Raw genomic sequence first — 20,627 nt, 5'->3', positions numbered from 1 at the left:
GCACCCAGGTTGGCTGACTCTGGTGGCTTTTCTCCTAAGCACCTCACAACTCTTTCCCCAGGTAGGGCCCCCGGGGCCCTTGGGTCATTTGTGTGCTGGCTTGCCCCTACATAATGTTGACCTGAATCCTGCTCTGTGCAGGGCACTGTTTTAATGCTAATTGATACTGAGGAAGCAGAAGGCATGCTCCTTTAATTCAAGGATCAGTAATAAAAGTAATATACCTTTCGAGAGTGTATTACGGTTTACACAGCATTTTAATATGGATCATCTCACTTAATGTCAGGAAATGACTAGAGAATAGTTACAAAGAAGAATGCCAAAATATGCAAAGTAATCTGAGGCTTAGAGAAAAAAGTGGAGGGAGAGGAGGTGAGGTTAATGAGGGGGAGCTTCTAAGGGAAGGCGGGTTTTTAGGAACTTCTTGGATGTAATGCTGGTGTGTGTCCGTGAATGGAGAGGTAAGGGAAACTTCACTTCTGGCTCTTGAATGCACGTCACTGTCAGCAGGTCTGTGCTGAGCTTGGTGAGATCTGTTTTTGAGTCTGACGTGACTGATGGACTTGGCATTCGCTGTTCCTGTTCGAGCGGAGTCTTATGCAAGGATTGGTTCCCCAAGAGGGCCGGGTAGACGGGCCTAACAAAGGCTCCACCAGAGCCCTGGCTGGGTGGCTCAGTTGGTTGGAGCATCACCCCCGTACTAGAAGGTTGCAGGTTCAATTCCCGGTCAGGGCACATACTTGGTTGCGGATTCGATCCCTGGTCGGGGTAGGTATGGGAGGCAGCCAATCAAAGTTTCTCTTCCCCTCCCTTTCCCTCTCTCTAAAATCAATAAAAATCTATCTTCGGGTGATAATTTAAAGAAAAAATCTCCATCAGAGACCTGCCACGCTGTCACCCCCTGATCTATAAAGCAGCCCTTCCAGGCGGCCTCGTTACTGCTGATGGAGAGCCCCGGGGGGACACAGCTGCGCAGACCTTCCTTCTGGAGCCTGGCGCGGGGAGGGAGGGAGACGGGAAAGAACTGAGGGGAACGAGGTGTGCACCCTGCTTTGTGAGGGAAGTGTGATAGGCACACGCTCCGGGCCTAGAGTAGCACAGCCTCCTCGGAAGGACACATGTTCTAGCACATTCCGGGCCTTCAGGTCAGGGATGATAAGGCTCCCGTGAATGTGCATAAACAGACTGTCAGACAAGGTTGAAAAGCATTGCCAGAGAGCTTAACGCGGCCACAGTTTCAAATAGCGCGATCCAAGTGGAATTGGCTTGCATCGGAATGAAAGGATTTCTTACAACGCAGAGAAGGCAAAGTGCTCGCCTTGTCCTGTTTTCTTTTTCCTCTAAATTGCTGTCTGTCCCTCCAGACCATCCACCGAGGAGCCCAGAGCCGTCAGGCGGCTGTGAGGGGACCCAGCCTTCCCTCCCTCTCCCTTCCCTTATAATGAGCTTGCACTTTCTCCGTAAGTACATTTGAAAGTTAACATTTTCTTTTCTGTGAGACTTGAACCAAGATGAAAGGAGAGCAGAGTGGCAGAAGGTGCATCTGGGGAGGTGGCGGAGGGCGCGGGCTTCAAAGGGCGCCCGGGGAGGGTGACTCACCGCCTCTCCCTCTGCTGCCAGCGGTTTCCTCCCCTGGCCAGCGCTCAGCCAGCAGGCACAAAAGCCATTTGAAGGATGGGGCCAGGCGCCAAATCCGAGTATCTAGTTTTAATTGGACACAAACTAAGATACTCTCAAGGGAGACACTTGATGATGACGATTATTTTGTCAATAACTCTCCAGTGTCATGCAAATTAAACATGAGGACAGTGACCCCGGAGCCTCCGAAGCATGTGTGTGAAAGGGGGTGTTGGGCTGAAGCCAGGCCCTGGCCGAGGACTTTGCATAAAATGCCTCTTTCCCACCTCAGCTCCGGTTGACTGCAGAGACGCCCCTCCCTGCCTCGCAGCCAGTGAGCCAGGAGACGCTGCTGGTGGGAGGGGAAGGGGTGCAGGGCAGGGAATTTCCGTGGTTGTTTTTATCTTCCACGGAGCAATGGCTCTTTGGCCTTAGTGGCTGTCCTATGTCCTGTGGCTTTCTCTGCAGTGACTGGAGGTGAGAAATGGTGTTGGAAACCAGAGTGGTCTTCCCCGAGCACCTTTGCTAACGCAGGCAGAGGAGGGTGTCACAGACCTCACCATCCGAGGGAAGGGAGCACTGCCTGTGGCCCTGGCTTCAGAACAGGGGCGGGGTGGGGGGAGACACGGGACGCCCAGATTTCAGATGCTCAGCAAGGAGCAGTAGGAGCTGGTGTCCCCCTTTCCTCTGGAGCCTTCTTGGAGAGCCGAATATAAGAGCTGGGCCCTGAAACTTCGCTTCCCGTGGCTGCCTTTGTGGCACCCGCTCCTCTATGCCCTGCCCATCCTTTGAGGACTGACTCTTGTCACCTTCCGCACTCTACAGGATTTTCCTCTTCTGAAATCACACACCACTCCTCTGAGGCTCTCAGGTGACAAATGCCTCATGTGGCAATACATCATTATTTGTCTCTCGGTCTCCCCAACAGCAAGATCTAGCAACGTGGTTGCCAAAGTTCCAGCATTTGTGACTTTCACTGTATCCAAGTGCTGCCCACAGGATCAAATACTTGACACTTTTTGTTTATTTTAGCTGTCTTTACTATCGATAGTTTTGGTTGTTTTGAAGCTTCCTGTTCTTAAATTCTGGAATAACATAGAATACATAAGTATATTTATTGCTCAATGAATTTTCATATATGTATACAACTTAGTCTAGCCAGACTAAGATACAGAGCATTTAAATATTTTCTTAAAGGAAACCTGGTATGTCTACCAACAATATCTTCAAAAGTGCGGTTTGTTATGCTCGTTAAGCTCTAATACACCAAATAAATAACTGTTAATGATAAATGCTCCCGTTGCATCTAAAACTGTCTTGTGCAGCACTAGGTGCCTTTGTATCATTCACTTATCCATTCCTTTGATGTTTACTGAGTACAGGAAAAGCACTGTTCTAGGCGTGGGTGGGGGTACAGCAGTGAGTGAAACAGACCCACATCCCTGTTCTTATGAAGCTTTAGTTGGGGAAGAGACATTGAACAAAACAAGTAAGTAAAAATATGTAGTATGTCAGATGGTGACAAGGCTTTGGAGCAGAAGAAAGCAGGGGAAGGGGACAGGGAATGCTGGGTTTGGCTGGGGAAGAGCTGTTTTGAACGCTTAATTAGGGTGGTCAGACAAGGCCTAGTATGTAGGCAAAGGCTCAGAGGCAGCAGGATGCTGGGAAGCTTGAGAAGCAGCGGGAAGGCGAGGGCTCCACTGTCGGGAGCACTGAAGTGGGTAAAGCAGGGCCGTATAAGTTAGACACACACAGGCTCTTATTCTGCCTCTACCACCCTCTTGAGTGTGTGTGGATAAATTAATCTCTCAGTTATGCAGTGTCTTCAACTGGAGTAAGAAAAATTTCCTTTTGTAGTTGTGTTCTAGATTAGAGAAAATACAAGTAAAGCAACTGACTCGGTATCCATCGCATATTAGGAGGCTGGTAAATGATCACGGTTATTGTAGACAGTGAGCACTTAGTAAATATACCATGATTGTTGTGGAGGTGGCAGAACCTTGATCTTCAAAATTCCCATGCCTTTTGTTTTTTATTCCAATTACAATAGTTTGTGGATAACGTGTGTCTTTTGAAGCACTGTGATACCCAGATTTCAAGAGAGCTATGACTTGGTCTTCAGGAAAGTCTAATCTAGTTGAGGAGATCAGGAGGATAGGTATTAAGACTGTTCACAAATTACCCAATTTTCCTTTGAGGTGAATGGAAAGGATTTTATTTCCCTGCCCCTTTGAAGTTAGGTGTTCATGTGACTTGCTTTTGCCCATGAAATATGCATGCTAGTGATGTATGTTAATTCCTGGGAAAAGCTTTCAGCCCCAGTGCACAACCTGCCCCAAAGCAGGTGTGGAGATGGAGTTTCTATCAGCCCGGGCCCCTGGGGGATTACAGGGAGATAGGCCTCCCTGGCAACCTGCACTGGACATGCCCCATGGCAAGAAGTAAACCTGCTGTGTCAAACCACTGAGACTGGCAGTCATTTGTTACTGCAGCTTCAGGTGCCCTATCCTGACTACAGCCATTCGTAAAACAGAGAGCACAATCTCTGGTGGATGCTACTTCTTTAAAACAGTGGAGCAAGATAATAAAATCAGGATAACATTCTAGGATAAGAGAGATATAAAGAGATTGAAATGTCATCACTGTGTTCAAAAGGCGTTGGAGAAAACACCACTATATCACGGCTTGATGGGAAAAAAATTGCTTTTCAATCAACATAAATTTCCTGAACTATAATTCACAATCATCTAAAAATCTGGGGAAAATTTTCAGAAAATTCCAAGTTGGCCTAAAAACTTTTCTAATGCTCTACAATACCTCTTTCCTAGTTCTTGAATCTCACTAACACATCCTTTCACAGATTTTGCAAATTAGTACTTATGTTTCAGATGTGGTCCAAAAAAAGATTAGAGTGGTTTAAGACTAAAAAACACTGATAGAAGGAGACTCAAAACTATCCCCCAAACGGAATACAGATGTGCTGTGTTTTGAGATGTGTCCATCTCAAATGGAAATTATGTTTGCTTTTAAAACTTTGCACTAGCCAGATTCAGGATCCAAGTGTCGTACTTTCCCAAAATAAACAGAAATTTAAGAAACAACTTGTGGACCACTGGTTCGTGGCTCAGTGAGAACTCATTTGCCCCTCAATTAGTGAGCTTTTCTGTACCAGTAATTTTATTTCCTTCTATCACTCATTTTAAATGCCTTGCTTTCTCTGACTCATTCTATCATCACAGGCTGTGGAAGAGGGATGTAATGTTAGCATTTATAGGGGTTTAATGATGCCCCTCTGGAGAATTTTCATCTCTTGGCATTTATTCCAAACAGGGACATGAGGAGATGTTATTTATAGATGATGTTTCTATTCTTTCAGACCTGAGTAAAATTGTTCATATCTGTGCTTCAGTAAATACAATGTATAGCCCTAAAGGGGAGGGGGAACCCCACTTTGCAAAGACAAAATAATGCTAAGGAATTTATTTTCCACTTTCCCAAGAAATGCATAATTCCCTTTAGAAGCTAAACTTGATTTTTTTTTTTAAAGCATAAATTTTTTATAGAATGTTACTTGAAATCCAGAATGCTAAAAATAGAGTAAAAGCGGCACCAAATTAATCTTGGAGTGCACACATTTCCATTTCTTCCCCTTAAACCTTCAATAATATTTTGGTTTCTGGCTGAATGTAGTCAAGCAAGTGTTGATGTCTCCCATTTTTCAGATAATCTTTTTTTTCCGTTGAGCATTTGCCAGTACAAACATTCATTTCTTTTTTTCACTCCCATTCACTGACAGCCTTTTCGAATTCTCTTATCTCTCCTCCTTTCACACTACCCCATCTGCTATCCCTTTTATCTGCTTTGAAGCTTCATACCAAAACTTTTTGGTTCCAAGGAGGAGATTTGCTTTGATTATAAGACTTTTACTACCCACTAATGGAGAAGATGCCAGTGATGAAGTCGCCTAGATTGGAGAGGTCAAGGGAAAGAGGGCGGGGTCAGCTGGGCAGGGTGACCGGCTCTGGAGAGCTTGGATGTTGATCTCTATGCTGGCTCCACCTAGAGACAGCCCTGCCGGGCCAGCAGTCCTGCAGCCGATGTTCTCCCAAGCCCGTCTCTCCTCTCTGTTCAGATGCTGGTTGCCCGGCCTTCCCCTGCGATGGGGAGCTGCTGCTGCTGTGTTGTTCCCAGGCTCCTTAGGTTCTCTCTGTCCACTGGCTCCCACTTCATCCCTGACCTTTCAGATCCCCTCCCCTGCAAGCCTCGTGCCTCAGGTCCCACGCTGACCACAGCCTTGCTCGGTCCCCAGCTCAGAGTTGGGAAGGGCACCCCTGGCTCTCCACGGCAGCCTTCCTAAGCCTCTGCCTGGGGCTGGGAGCACGCACCAGTAAAACCACACTCAGGGACCCATCAGGGCAACCAGCTGATGAGCTCTGAAGTATAAACGGAATTTCAAGGTTCTTTAGGAAGCCCCTGTGCGTGTTCCCGGTGCTGGAGGCCGGACACAGAGAAGGAAGGGGCGACGTGAAGTTACTCAGCGGGGTGGCGGTGGCAGACCCGCCTGGCTCTGGCCGTGTTCACCCTGACGATTGCCTTCGCCCTCCCTCCTTCTCTCTGGACTGTTATGGACTCTTCTAGTGGAGTCCATTCGTTCACAGTAATTATTGGCAAGCAGTAGGGAAGGAAGAGAGAAAGAAACACACAGAACAAACATGTTTCCAAAGCTCCTGAATTTCCCCCCAAACTCATGAAAAGACTAACTGAAACGTGAAGGAAATCTATACACTCCAACACTCCTAAAGGCACGTCTCGTCTTTAACATTTAATTATTTCGTACACACTTTATGCTTTTTTTAGTAACCTAATTGTAGCTAAACCAGAGACAGGCTCAGCTGCGAAACAACAGTGTGAAGGGCGCTTCTGCGGGTCCATTTAGCCGCGCGTAAGGCCCAGGTTAACGCAAGTTGGGGGAAATGGAAATGTTGACATTTCTTTAAACAATAAAAATTACAAGTGATTGCCAAAGTGCCACGAGTTGACATTTACGGAGACTGTTCGCCGATTATATACATGAAATATCGTAAGTAATTAGCTCGTGGCGATTACCTGCCCCGCGTTATTTTGCTTTTAGAATATTTTTAAAGCTTAGGTTACTGAAATTTCAAATAATCCCGGACTGTGCTGTCATGGGTCTTTATCCAAATGAGTCGTGGTCTCTTGTAAACAGTCTTATGATCTGATTTCCACTGGGACAGGAGTTGTAAAAGGCCAGGGATTTTCGATGGATTTACACATATACTGTTTCAGTTAAGTTACCAAGGTCGACTTAACAGCCTTTTTTCTCAGAGACTTAAATACTTCTTGCCACCCAGTTTCTTTCTACCGAGTACAGGAGGGGGGCGAGGGGGATGGATGGGTGATGAGATTAAGAGGGGCTGGAGGTGGGGGCGGGAGAGGAGCTGCCTGCGTGAAATTTCCTATGTGAATTCCGTCTGCGGTCAGTGGTCTCAGTTAACTAGCTTGGTGGCATTTGTTGCTGGAAAGCTGACTCTTAAAGATATGTTCACATGAAAGCAAGTGCTGGAGCATTCACTTTAGGACAGCCTCGTTCTGCTGATACCATTTGGCAAAGAAAAGATGCTTGGGAAGAACGCTGGCTGCTAGAATCTGGTTGTCCGTGAAGGCACCGAAGGTGGGCAGCCTCTGACCTCCACGTGGGTCTCTCCCCCCTTCCTGAACACAAAAGGAGAGGGGCTGGCTTTCTTAAGGTCTGCTCAGCCCAGGCGGGAATCGTTGCAAACAAATATTAATGACACTCCATTGCTGCCTACGTTTTCAATGAAGTTGAAATAGTCTGAGTTACGATGATTAGCGAGAAATGTAAGGATCATAAAGGTAAATGAGATTCATATTTAATCCCCAACTCCGAACGCCTGGTTTGATTGTCTCATTCACTTGGCAAACAATTTTGTTTCTAAATGTTATTCCAGCCACGGATATTTCTCTAACACAGCAGAAAGGAGGAGATTAAAATATGAGATAGAGGCAGCACTTACCTTAGACTGATTAATAGGCTCAGACCGGTCCCCTGTCGCCATGCCTAAAAGCATCAAGACATGCTTTTCTCTCCTGGCCTATATATATTGATACTTACTTTGTGCCAGGAAAACCTCTTTGATTAGTCATACTAGGCCTCCACTTAAGTGGCTTGCGTGCCACGGACCTACACTCTCCTTAATCAAGTCATAAATTTTGGGACTCTCAGAGGCAGCACCCCCTTCCCCAAGGAGGCCTGGAGGAGTCGGGTTCACTGGGAGTTCTCTCACCCTTAACCTGCCGTTCTTTCCCTAACCCATCGGCCAGATGGGCCAAATGATAGAGAGCCATTGGGATAAACACAATCTGTGGAATTTCACCCATATGGCCTGACTAGGCCAATGGTTCAGACTCTATAAGCCACCTTTGCGTTGATAGCAGATAGAAGAGGGGAGGGGCGGGGGCTTCCGTGTTGATCTTGAGTTTTGCTGAAGTCACGGACACCGGGACCAGTGTTTATGGTTTGGAGTCAGAAAGTTCAACAGTGGTTTTCCATCAATACGAATCGGTGTAAGTGCTATGAGGTCTAATTCCTATTTTAAGGGACATTAAAATAATCTCATTCGTAGTTACTGAGGCATGCCTTTCTAAGGGACTATAGGAAGAAAATGCCTTTTGAAGAATTTCCTTGGAGCTTGCCTTTCCATTTAGCTCCTAATCCTTAGAGTAGAGCAAGAGAGCGAGCCAGCTTTTCCATTCTCACACCCTCCTCTCTGTTTCTCTCCATGAAAGTCTCCCATCAAGAGTATCTTTCCCTCCCATTTGGCGTCTCTGAGAACAAAACAACAGCTCTGAGTAGCCGTGACATGTAAAGAGAGCTTCGAACTTGCTCTGAGTATGGGAAACTGGGAGAGCCATGAAGTGTGCCTCAACCCCGCGGTCGAAAGTGACAACATTCCTTAAAACTCTGCATGAAATTCAATATAATTCTTCCTTTCTCCGATTACAGGATCCATGGTGTAAAATATTACATTTTTTTTTTTCAAAAAGCAAAAGAACATAGCGAAGCGATCGCGGTGCACCTCCAGGTGAGATTTATTACAGATTGCTTTCTGAAAACAGCGAGCTCTCTGCATATGTGAGCCATATTTGTCGTGTTAGGATCCAGTTGAAAAATTCCCAGCATATGCAACGCCTGAGAAATAAGAGTGGGCAAGCCTACAGAATATGACACTTATGCTAATCTGCGCCCTGCTGTGGAAAAACATACACTAGGATTCCATTACCACATTCATTAGGCTTCAGCACACTCCATCCTGAATAGGGATTATGAGCCACAATAGACCGAAAGCAGTTGAGTGAGCCCACTTAGCCAAATCGCTCTGACACTGGCCAAATACCTTGGCACTGGGAAGATCATCAGCTCAGACTTCGCGGAGGATGCTGCTGGGTGAAAGTTTGTCCTTCCCTGTGCCTGTCACATCAGTCAGAGGAGGGCACATGCCCTTCGCTCAGACTGTGAAAGCTGGAAGCTGCAGTGTATTTATGATTGGGGTCTGGCAGGACCAGTGGAGGGGGGCTACGCGTGCACCTGTTGTGTGGTGCCTCTGACCCTCCCCATCCACACTCCTTTCCTGATTACATTCAGCGAATGAGTTGTGTGGTGATAAAATTATATAGCTAGGGAAGAAATTAGAATCAGATGAAAACACCAGTTTAGCACTCGGCTTGCCCAAGGCTCCCCTATCGGGTTTTCTGGGCTACTGGATGCAGTTGCCGCCTATCAGCCTGATCTTCCTGCGGTGGCAGAAATATTTGCCACTGGCCAGCTAAAAGTATTTTAAATATTGTCAGAAATAATAAAGAAAGGAATACAAGTTGCTGCTCAGGAGATGCTACGGAACCTGGCTATATGCAGGCAGAGGGAAAAGATTTACATTGTGTCCATGTCTATCATGAAGAAGATAATAATAGAAACCTTCTGTTTGAGGCAGGTTTTGAGTCTTTGGTTCTAGCAAACTTGTTGAGGCTTTTCTTCTTCAGTTTGGGAGCTTAACAGGAAGTTCTTAAGAGGGGTTGTACCCAGCCCCTTGATTTATAGCATCGATGTGTTTCTGAGTGGCTGCAGATAAACCACATTTTGTTTTTGTGAATAGAATCTGATACTTTTGGCCAAAGTAACTGCACTGAATCCTTACATGTGTGTGAAGTGAAGGACATAACCTTATGCTCGAAATGCAAAAATAACTGCTGAGTTTATCACCCATGTGAGAAGGTCCGCGTTCACCTTACCGGGCTTTCCAAAAGCAGACCAGAAGAGCGAAGTAGGAGCGAGGGGGCTTGAAGGGAGGACGGTTGGACTGAAACACCGGAGCTTTTCATTTCTTTTTCCCTCCTGAGAAAATGGAAATGTCCGAGGATGGCGGCCTCCTTTGCCTCTGCATGCTCAGCTGCGTCATGTGTTTGGAAAAGGCATAACTAACCTCCTGAGGTTTCTAAACGCAAACCCCATCAGTACCGGCTCGCGATGCTCATAAATCCGGGGGAGGAAATACAGGTGGCACCCAGGTTCCTTGCCCGCTCCCACAGCCCAGCAGGGTCACTGGGGACACGCTGCGGTGGCCGGTGGCCCGTGGCCGTGGCCGAGCTCCTGCAGCTGCTCCCGCCGCGGACGTTGTGTCCTGCCCTTGGCCCTGCACAAGCCGCTCGCAGCAGAACCCGAGAGGCCCTGCTTGGGGTTTTCTCTGTCGCCGCCCCGCTTTCCTGGCCCATCCTCTGACCGGCGTCCTGCCCTGTGTCTCCCAGCTCCCCGAGATACCCGGACGCATCAAACAGGTTGAAAGAGACTCTGTTTTCTGGCCAGGGGAACATGGCCCTTTGCACCGCGACTGTAATACAATCTTCCCTCTCTGGGGCTGCGAACGCTACAGTGCAAAACCGTGTTTGAAAACCTTTTATCATTCATCGTCTCCAGACTGAAATCATTTTTGACAACCTCTGCAGAAAACAAGCAGCTTTCTGGCTACTGGCGAGTCGATTAAAGGGGAGGAAACACATGTTCACTGTCAGACGAAGCCCCTGGAGGAAGCACTGACAACCTTTTAACCCCCTTCCCGGGGAAAGGGCCCAAATGTTTCCCTGAAACAAAATCACCACATTGTCTTAAGCATCTCTTCGTTTCATGTATCTTTTTATTTCTTTTCAAGGCGAGACACTTAGAAACAATAGTCTTCGGCACCTTTTTATTTTGGACGGTAACAGGTCTGTTTTATACCCGACTCAGGAAAAGAGTATCGTTAATGAGTGTATTTTATGAACTCCCCCCTCTCTTCATTTTTTTTTTTTTGTTTCACCGTCTGACCACAGTTTAAATACCAACACACTGACGAGTTCACTCACCTCATATAGTGATTCCTCAAAACCAGCCAAGAAGCCACAGGAGTGAAATTTTTTGAGCAGTAGGAAGGCCCAACCAGGAGACATTAATAACAAGCTGAGCAGAAGACTAGGCCCTAGAAACTTTTGTGCATCTCAGGATTGGAGCCTGAAATCCCCGTACGTCACACGCGTCTTGTCACGCAGTCGTTTCCATAGTGCTGAAGGAGAGGCAACCGGCGCGGGGGACGGCAGTTTCCACGCTAAACTGAACTTGAGTATAAGGTATGTGAGTTTGCGTCTTTAAAAAAAAAAAAAGGTAATCATTATTTTTAAATGCCAGTCCTGTAATCACTACAATTACAAAAATATCTAGCTCTCAGTCCTTAACCTATAACCTTAGTATTTTGTAGCTCAGTGGCACTGGCCCTGTGGTTTGGTCTATTATGAGAAAATCATCCACCTCTCCCCTGCTCTCGTCAAGGTCGAATGTTTGCTTTTATCTCCAAAAGGCAGGGTGGTGGGTGGAGGGATACGTTTTAAAGTTCCTGGGACAGGAGGTCCATGTGGGGATTGCCACAGCTGAGGGCCTCTCAAAGGAAAGACAAGAGAGAAACAGCTCCACCCATGGGAATGGGTGCATAGGGCATTGTCTCTGCCATATTCTACTTACCCATTTTTTTTTTTTAAACTAACTGCTTTTCAAATTGATTTTTATTTATTTAAATATTTTTTATTGAGGTGAAATTTGCATAACATAAAATTAACATTTTAGAGTGAACATTTCAACATTCAGGACATTTACAATGTTGTGTAACCACCACCTCTGTCTAGTTGCAAAACATTATATGCTCTGTACCTGTTTAGCAGTTAAGCCCCATTTCCCCCTCCTCCCAGCCCCTGGCAACCACCAATCCACTTTCTATTTCTATGGACATATCTATCCTGGATATTTCCTACAAGTAGAATCATACACTATGTAACTTTTTGTGCCTGGCTTCTTTCATTTAGTGTAATGTTTTTGAGGTGCAACTATGTTGTAGCAGGCGCCGCTACTTCATTCTTTTTTATAGCTGAATTAATATTCTATTGTATGTATATGCCATAACTTGCTAATCCATTCATCTGTTGATAAACATTTACTCATGTACAAGTATCCATTTATGAACCTGTTTTCAGTTCTTTTGGAGATATACAGTCCACCCTCTGTATCCTCAGGTTCCATATCTGCAGGTTCAACATCACAGATTCAACTAACCAAGGATCAAAAATATTCAAAAAACGTTACATCGTTGCTGACATGTACTATGTAGTTAGACCTATGATGGTTGTGTCTGTACTGAACATGTAAAGACTTTCTGTCCTTGTCATTACTCCCTAAACAATGCAGTATAACTATTTCCATAGCATTTACATTGTACTAGGTGTTATAAGTAATCTAGAGATGACTTCAAGTATATGGGAGGATATGCATAGGTTACATGCAAAAACGACAGCGTTTTATATAAGGGATTGAGCATCTGCAGGTTTTGGTATCTGCTGGGGTCCTGGAACCAATCCCCTGCAAATACCAAGAGACAACTGTACTTAGGAGTAGAATTGTTAAGTCATATGGTAATTTTATGTTGCATTTTTTGAGGAACTGCTAAACTGTTTTCCACAGTGGCTGAACCATTTTATATTCCTACCAGTTTCTTTACAAAGGTTCCAGTTTCTCTATATTCTCACCAATACTTCTTTCTTTTTCTTTTTTTTATTATAGCCATCCTAGAGGGCATGGTTTTAATTTGCATTTTCCTAGTGATTAATAATATTGAGCATCTTTTCCCATGCAGGTTGCCTATTTGTGTATCTTCCTTGGAGAAACGTCTGTTAAGTGCTTTGTCCATTTTTGAATAGAGTTGTCTTTTGTTGTTGAGTTGTAAGTTATTAATAAATTCTGAATGTTAGACTCCTATCATACTTTCTTCCATACTGTAGGCTGTCTTTTCAAATTCTTGATAATGTCCTTTGATGCACAAAATTCTCAATTTTGATTAAATCAAATTTATCTGTTTTTGCTCCTGTTTTGGAGGTGTCATATTTAAGAATCCATTGCCAAATCTAAGGTGATAAAGACTTATCTTTATTGTTTCTTCTAAGAGTCTGATAATTTTAGCTCTTCTGTATAGATATTTGATTGATTTTGAGTTAAAATTTGTATATGGTTTGAGGTAAGGGTCCACCTTCATTCTATTGCAAGTGGATATCTAGCTGTCCCGGCATCCTTTGTTGAAAATTTCATTATTTCCCCATTGAATGATTTTGACACTCTTGTTGAAAATCAACTGGCTACAGATGTATAGAGTTTCAGTTCTATTCCATTGGTCTATAGATCTATCCTTAAACTAGTACCACACTTTTTTGACCACTGCAGCTTTGTAATAAGCTTGGAAATCAAGAAGCGTGAATCCTTCAACTTTTCACTAGCCCTCTTGATGAGCCTATAATTCAGGCCCAGGTCTTTCATTCTTTCTCTGCTTCCCTGCAAAGCATAGGTGTCTGGTGTTTATTTAGACCTAAAAATCTGAATATATCTCCAAATACACTATTTTTAGAATATTGTTAAAAAATGTCCTTGAACCTTTAAAATTTCACAACCAACCAACACTTCATTTGTGTTCTTATAATTCTAAAGTGATATTTGTCAATGAGTAGCTTCAATAACAGTTGAATTTCTGTCAGTTCAAAGATACATGCTTCGATTTTTGACCTAACCCCACATTCAGGTTGCTTCAAAGAAACATTACTGGTGTTGGTCACTAATTGCCTTTAAAAATTCTGATGGTTGTTTGGAGAATGAACTTCGTTGTAATATTTCTACTATAATACCACCTTCTGCTTTCCGTATTGTCAGACAAATTAAGTATATCCCACTTTCCATGCTGAGCTTAGTATAAGGTTCCTGGCTATATGTCATACTAAGTCTTGTAAGAAAAGTGACATGCATGTGTCTCTGTGTTCCAGGTTCCCACTCGATGTTGCATGGACAGACCCGAAGAAGGTCTTGGCTTTGTCTCTGTCACGTAATTTTTGTCTCCAGAGTTACATACTCCACCTAGAAAGGCCATGAAGCCCAACATTTCATCTCTCATCTAATGACTGAAATTACTCACAAAGCATAATTTCCAGAGTAAAACATCAGCCTAACAATGTAGGCTTAAAATACTGCCTGAGAGAAGTAGTCTGCTGGCTTTGAGGGAAAACCAGAATGACTTTGATCACCACATAGAATATTCCAGGAGAAAGTAACATTACATCATCCAATCCCTGGTTTCGCCTGTAGAATTGGGGCCCTCCATAGCTGCTGTTACATGGCAGTTACAATGTTTTCAATGAGAGATAGATAAAAGAGAAAGTTCAGAGGGGGCACCCAAGAGCTCCAATTCCTGCAGGTAGCTTAACCCAGCATGATGGCTGATTTAAACCTTAGGAGACATTTGCCTGGGGAAAGCTGTGTGTGGTAAAGGGGAGACTTCCCAGCTGTGAGCACAGGGCCAGTACTTTAGGATTAAGGTCCGCTGTCCCAGTTCGGCGATGCTGATGAGGAACGGGCGTCTGGTGTTTCTTTTGATTCTTTTCGGAAAAACCACCTCGGAAGTAAAGTTCCATAATGTGGCCAAGTTCAGAAGAAAGGCCAAGGCAATGGGAAAGGCCTTCCTGGTGGCATGATCGGTCTATGGCGAATGTATTCCTTCTCTCTACCTTCTTGAAAATTAAAATGTCACTTACTTTTTGCTCTATGCTTAAAATTGTGCTTGGTTCTTTATGACTACAGGAACTATGATGATGTATTAATTCCCATTCTACAAAGGAGGCAACTAAGGCACAAAGATTTTCACACAGTTGCCCAAGAAAGAACAGCTGATAAATGGGAGAGTCATTTTTTTTCGACTAGTATAAGTAATACATATTCAGTGTAGAAAAATTTGAAAATGGAGAAAAAAATATAAAGAATGAAATAAAAATAATACCAGCGTCCATGATTAACCTAAATTATCTCTTTTGACCAAGGTGTGCTTGCTTCGAGCTCCAAAATGTCCAAGAGCGGCAAAGTGCTGTGTGTGGCCGTCTCAGTGTAACAACGCCTATGACCCTGAGTCCTTTTATTCCTTTTTGCTGCTCTCATTCTTTTCTGTTCCCAAGTTTTCTTTTTTCTTTCTGCATTCCCTACCCCTCACCCTCATTTGTTCTCTCTCTGTCACCTCTTGAGTGTGGGAGGCGAAGGCAGGACTCCCAGTGGGGTGGCAGGAAAGGCATTCACTTCCCCCCTAACTCTGTACTCCGGGGTTCCCTGGAGAGTCCCTCCCAAGCCTGCAGCAGCCAGTCCCCACGCTCCTCGCCCTGGCTGGCCTATCGATAAATGGCATGTCGGCTGCACACCACGAAGTGACAGGGCTGTGCATGCATGTTTACGAGCGACAGACAGTGGGAGTAAACACAGCCAGGCCAGCTTTCATCCATAGCACATATTATTGATTTTTCTCTAATTAAAACAGTCGCAGCAGTCATTGTTGTCATGCCCATGTTTCTCATCTTTTATATTTTCAATAGAAACCAGCTTGTCTGGGAAGAACCCAGCAAGCCTTTTCCTTTCATCTCCTTCCCTTCCTCCCCACTGCAGGCCATCTCTCCTTAAGGGATCTTTTGGGGACTTTGACACTTTTCTGATGTGAGGATCTCCACTCCTGTCAGTCTCCATTAAATCTGCAGACTGTCGGCTTCCTCAGCAAAGCGAAGGGTGGATTGTGGGCCCTGGCACTGAACCCCCTCACAGCCACCACAACTGGGAGCCTGAGGCATCTGTTTCTGTGATTCCTCCTTATTGACTGTCATCTGCATTAACAGCTGGACTTGCGATCTGGGAAATTTTCTCATCAGTAAGGATGCCACAGGCTCTGCCCTGTCATCCCCATGTGCTTTGGTGGCCCAAAGAGAGCCAGCGGCAATGGGGGGAGGGCAGATTTCTCCCCCGGTCTGCAGAGCCACAGAGGAGCAGTTGGCCTCCAGCTCCTTTGGGGGAGTAAATGGGCCTGGGTAGAGATGCAGGAAAGGCATCTGACCCCAGATCTTTATATGGGACTGGAAATGATGGACGTTTAGAACTCTGGGTTGGGCACCAGTGGCAAAAATGTTTAAAAAAAAACCCCCAAATTTCCTGTTTGATGCATAAGGAAATAGGAGGAGTCCCTGGGGAATGGATTTATCTTCTAGTAAAGTCTCCTTGGTGGTTTGCCAGGGTGGAAAGCACATCAGAAACAGAGCCCCGGTGCCCCTGCCACTAACTGGCTTTGTGGTCTCAGAAAAGCACTAAACATTCCTGACCCTGTTTTTTCCTCTGTGTAGAAGATGGCACCTGTCAGCAGTTTTTGAGCGTTCCATGGAGTCCTTGGAAGATGGAAGAACGGAAGTGAAGAGACAGAGGGCTCCGGATTCTGTAATCTTATAATCTGCAACAATTTTATGTATAATTTCTTGGTCCTGAGTATATATTGGAGAATTGAAAGATAAAATCCATAGCTTTAAGGAGTTTACATTCTAGAGAGGGAGACAGAGAAGAGATAAAGGAACAAACGGATATATAACATAATGTCAGGAAATAATGGGTGATATGCAGAAAGAGAGAAGTGTTTCTCAGCTTGACCTTCCCTAAGGGGTGGGAGCTTGGAGCCATCTGTGGGGCATGCAGAGCTAATAACAAATCACATTATGTGTCTGCTATTTCCACACCTACCAAGCAGCAGTGGCAGCCCTGAGAGCTAAAATGCAGCATGTAAAGATCACATGCAGTATGACATCTATGATGAGAAGAGAGGAACCGGCACATCAGCTTTGCCTTGGGGACCAGAGGCAGTGGAGTGACAGTGAGTTCGGGGTAAAGGGACAAGAGCTTTATGTCGGTGTATACAGTTAGCTCTCTTTTCTTTCTTTTTCATTTTTGGTAAGGACTATCTTTCTCAGCCACTGCCTTATACGAAGTCCCCAATGTCTGGAGCCTGAGGCAATTGCCCAAGTTCCATATTCCGTGACTATTTACCATCAAAGGGTTAGATTAACAGGTTTTAATAGCTCAAGTCAAATCCAAGAATTTGAGTAGAAATAACCATGTGTATTATCAGGAGACAAAATATGTTGAAGATGGGAAGTGCCTTTAACTCGTCTCTTCCCATCTTCATTTTTTCAGCTGAAGACCCCAAAGGGCACAGAAGTTGGAGGAGCAAAGCCAAGATCGCACAGTTGCTTAACCACATCAGAGCCGAGTGACTCCAGGCCCTGGCTGCCCAGATTATCGACACCACTCAGCCACAGTCCTGGCTAGTGGCTTACAAAACAGTCACTCGAACAGTTAGAATCAAAGTGTTTTCCTAGGTGACCAGTCTGCTTAATTATCCTGCAAGAATCAATGGCTATTCACCCAGGCTCGGATCTCAAATACTCTCCTAGTTTAATTACCTTCCACTTATCTTTATCTGGGCTGTTTGTTTCTCTTTACAATAGACTCTGAATTATACATTCGGACCCATCTCGTCAGTGGGACCAGGATCTGAGGCATCCGAGAATAACTTGACACTCGCCTGGTACAATCGGACTGTGAAGATTTTTCATTTAAATGACACAGAAAGCGGGGAAAAACCCAACAAATGCCTCTGGACGAATCAGACACAGCAGACAGCCACGATTTCGAGTGTTCAGCTTATGGAGTTGAATCCTTTAAATATGCAAAGCAAACTCTGTTGAGATAATCTGTACTTGGAAGGCTCCCAATTCTCTCTCTCACTGGAGAGGAGGGAGATGGATCTGCAGGAGGAGCGAAGGCCTACTGGAAGAGATGACAGGGGCTGCTGAGTTAAATTGAGAAAACAATCCCTATGTGTAGATGATGCCTTATGGTTTAGAAAACACTTCCCGTGGTCTCTTCAGTCCTTGGAAGAATCTGAGGATGTTTCTAGGGGTATGAGTGGCACATAGAAGTATAAGAAACATTTATCAGAGAGATGAGAGGCACCTATCAGAGACTAAAGTTTAGAATCACAAGATTTTTCCTTTTGGAAAAGGCCTCAGAAATTGTTTAGTTAAACCACTCCCGACCACAACTGTTCCAGTTTTACGATATCTCCGAAAGCTATAGCTATCTGGTCTATACATGAGTGTCTTTAGATGGTTGCCAAGAATCCCACCACGTAGTTCATTCCATTAAAAAATAGATGAAGTTGTTACATTTAAAAATATGGAGCTCAAATCTATCCCTGTGTGGTTTTCACTCATTGTTCTGTCTCAGGCATCAGGCGTTGGGTGGGGTAATAATACTGGTTACTACGTGGTAGGTACTTCCATGCGCCAAGTATTGCAGACATTACTTCCAATCCTTATGCCCCTCTCAAAATGAATACTATCTTCCAGTTTTTAAAAATAAGAAAACAGATCACCAGAGAGATTAAATGAAGTATGGAAAGATGCATATCAGTCAGTGGTAAAGCTAGCATTTGTACCCAGGTCTGTCTTGCTCTACCAGAGCACATTGCCCAAATTAATTCTAATGCTTTTATACACTTGCTCCCCAATATTTGAATAATATTTAGGAAATCCTATCGACATCTCTGTCTCCAGTAGGATAGAGTACCCCTTTGCTTGGAGTACTTTTCTTTTGGTGGAGAATCAGACAAATGGCCCTAGCACATGTACCTAGCTATAAAATCTACATCTTAGTTCAGGCCCATGCATTTCAGCTTAAGCACCCATGACTCTCTTCCCTCCAATCACTCTTCAGTACTATGAGTTTTTGACTTGTTGCTGTCCTGGCCACGGTGCTCTGGAGCTGTCTTAACTTGTCAATATTCCTTATTTTATGTGGTGCTCATTTCTTATTTCATGCCGTGCCCATAACACGCTGTTCCAGGGAGCCTGTGCCGCTCGCTGGATGGGAAGGGATCCTGAATCGGCACCGCCCCTGCGGCTGTGCTGCACTCTGCTCCCGTGAGCTCACCAAAGCCAAACGACTTGAGCAAGGTCTTCTGCAGCTCCTGGTTCCCTGTAAGACTCAAGCTTTTTGATTCCACCTCCAGGGCTTTTCCCTCTAATGAGCTGAAGTTTACACCTGGCTAATAGGCTCTTTCTCAAGTCATATTCAAAATTGTGTAGGAATGATCTTGGAACAGAGTAGAAATTGTTTTACTTTATTCTATGTCCTGAGACTGCAGGAGACAGATACCTGTAGTAAACAAGTCCCCAGGAAACACTGACCAGCAAGGATGTCCACTCGGCCTAGAAGCATGTTTCCACTTAGTCTTGCTACCTGTGTCCCCCCAAGAAAGACCTTATAGGACCTCTGTTCTTTTTTATACCAAACACAGGAAAGAAATGCTTAAGAGAGTAAGCATAGCCTCAAAAAGTCAGTAGCATGACCTTTCCACATACATTACTTATTATTTGCTTTCCATGAAATGAACACCAAATTTTGCTCTACATTCTGAAGGTCAGGGGCCCATCTCTTAGGGCCACATTTTCTTGAATTGGCTGCTGTCTCACCTTTGGACAGACCCTGCTGAGATGGCTTTGCTCACCTCTGTGCTCCTTACCTGGATAGAGGAGAAGAAAGGAGGACCACCAAGGAGATGGAGGCTGCATCTGCAAAAGACAGGCACAGCGATGCTGGTGAGTCTTATTAAAAAGCCCAGTTGAGCCCGGCCGGGCGTGGCTCAGCGGTTGAGCGTCGACCTGGGATCCAGGTGATCAGGGTTCGATTCCCGGTCACGGCACATGCCCGGTTGCGGGCTTGATCAATGACTTTCTCATCATTGATGTTTCTATCTCTCTCTCTCTCCCTCTCCTTTCCTCTCTCTGAAATCAATAAAGATATATTAAAAAAAAAAAAAAAAAAAAAAGCCCAGTTGATTCATATGTCACTCCCTCTTCCTAGAAATTCCTTTGCTTGGCTTCCAATGTAATGCTCTCTCTTGACTTTCCCTCCACCTCACTAGTTTTTCATTCTCACTTCCGTTGTTAGTTTGTCCTGTCATTCCTGACCTTTTACTATCGGAGTGCCCCAGGGTTTAGACCTTGGTCCTTTCCTTTTTCTATACTCCCTCTCTTGGAGATTTCTCCCAGTCTCATGGTTTTAAACATTATGTACACATGGGTAACTCCCCAAATTATATCTTAAGCCCAGACCTCTCTCTCTGTTAAACTCCGGGCATGTGCACTCAGCTCCTTACTTAACATTTCCACTGGGATGTCTGATAGACATCTGACACTCAACACGTTCAAAACTGAACTTCTGATCTTACCCCTAAAACACGCACCACTGTAGCCTGACCGATCTCAGCTGATCTTCCAGTTGCTCAGGCCAAACAATTTGGGCTCAAGCTCACTCTCTCTCTCCCGCCCCCCCCCCCCCCCCGTCCTTTTCTCTCCAAGTCAACATGAAATCTATGAGCATATCAATATACATCCAGAACCTGGCCTCTCCCACAACTTGTTCTATGTCACCACCACTTCTTGCTTGGAATATTTCAGTACACTCCTAACCAGCTTTCCTGCTCCTACACAGTTCTCTCATAACA

This window comes from Miniopterus schreibersii, assembly GCF_964146895.1.
Source record: "Miniopterus schreibersii genome assembly, chromosome: 13".
Lineage (NCBI taxonomy): Eukaryota > Metazoa > Chordata > Mammalia > Chiroptera > Miniopteridae > Miniopterus > Miniopterus schreibersii.
This window is presented reverse-complemented; position numbering follows the sequence as displayed.